Source organism: Hipposideros armiger, unplaced genomic scaffold (genome assembly GCF_001890085.2).
Source record: "Hipposideros armiger isolate ML-2016 unplaced genomic scaffold, ASM189008v1 scaffold_56, whole genome shotgun sequence".
In the NCBI taxonomy this organism is placed as follows: Eukaryota; Metazoa; Chordata; class Mammalia; order Chiroptera; family Hipposideridae; genus Hipposideros; species Hipposideros armiger.
Window position 1 is genome coordinate 2149966 of NW_017731406.1, and position 1216 is coordinate 2151181.

Consider the following 1216-nt stretch of genomic DNA (forward strand, 5'->3'; position numbering starts at 1 on the left):
GAGGGCAGTGTCACTGGCCCTCATATGTGGGATCCGAACCGGGGCCCTCTGGTGTCCCAAGCGAGTTCTTAACCATCACGCCACTCGGCCGGCCCTAAAGCATTCTTATATAAGCCCAATGCTAAAATAATATATTTGCTATGTGCACCATATTCTTGTTAAATCTAATGGACAGCTACGTAGAAGATGGCTTGCCATTTAAGACGAAAAAAATGAAACACCTTGTAATGTCATCAGTTATGATGGTTCCAATAGTGACAGATGGGACATACAGCCAGTAAATGCGTAACATATATGGGGATGTTTGATTAATCAAAGTGTTTTCTATTGTACACTGAAATCTAATACCCAGTTTGTAGCTAGTCATGTAATAGATAAGAAAATCTAGGACAGTGTGATACTTTTGTTGAGACTGAATGAATAATGGTAAAAGCTCCTCAAAGCCGTGACAAAAATGTGACTTACTGAACCTGAGGGGATTTTAAGAAGTATGTAGATAGTAATGGATCCCCTTGGGTTAACTGAGATCTGATGAAAACACAGGCTTGATGAATAGGCATCAATTAAATAGTCTGTTAGTTTTGTTTTTGCTCCTTTTTCCTTCACCCCTGTGTGTCTTGCCAACAAAATCTACCAAAGCATTTATTCAACGATGCCTATATATATCAGAGTTTCCTTTGACCTTGTGATTGTACAGTGATGTCAAAGCCTGCAAAAAGTAGTGACGGTCCCAGAATGAAGTATTTACAGTAAAGCAATTAACTGCATCTTCTATGACTTCTATGTGGTTTGTCTGAATGTTGGCTCAGATTGCTATTTAAAAGTTGAAGACAAAAGTGCCTTATTTCTTTGCACTTAGGGTAGCTGACCTCTATGTGCACTAGAGGATTTTCTTTTGAAATATGTATCTTGGTTTGCCAGAATTTCAGTTTCACAACTTCTGTTTTACCTTTACTTAGGTTCTCATAATGTTTTCACTGGTGAAACACACTCTCGATTTTTGAATTGCCCAATTAATTTTATATTTATTTTGGAACTGGAAAAAGTCTCATCACATTGAGGAAACCTTAGTATAAAAACTCACTATCGGGCCGGCCGAGTGGCGCGATGGTTAAGAACTCGCTTGGGATGCCAGAGGGTCCCGGTTTGGATCCCACATATGAGGGCCAGTGACACTGCCCTCTACAGCTAAGATGCTGAACAACAGCTCAACCTG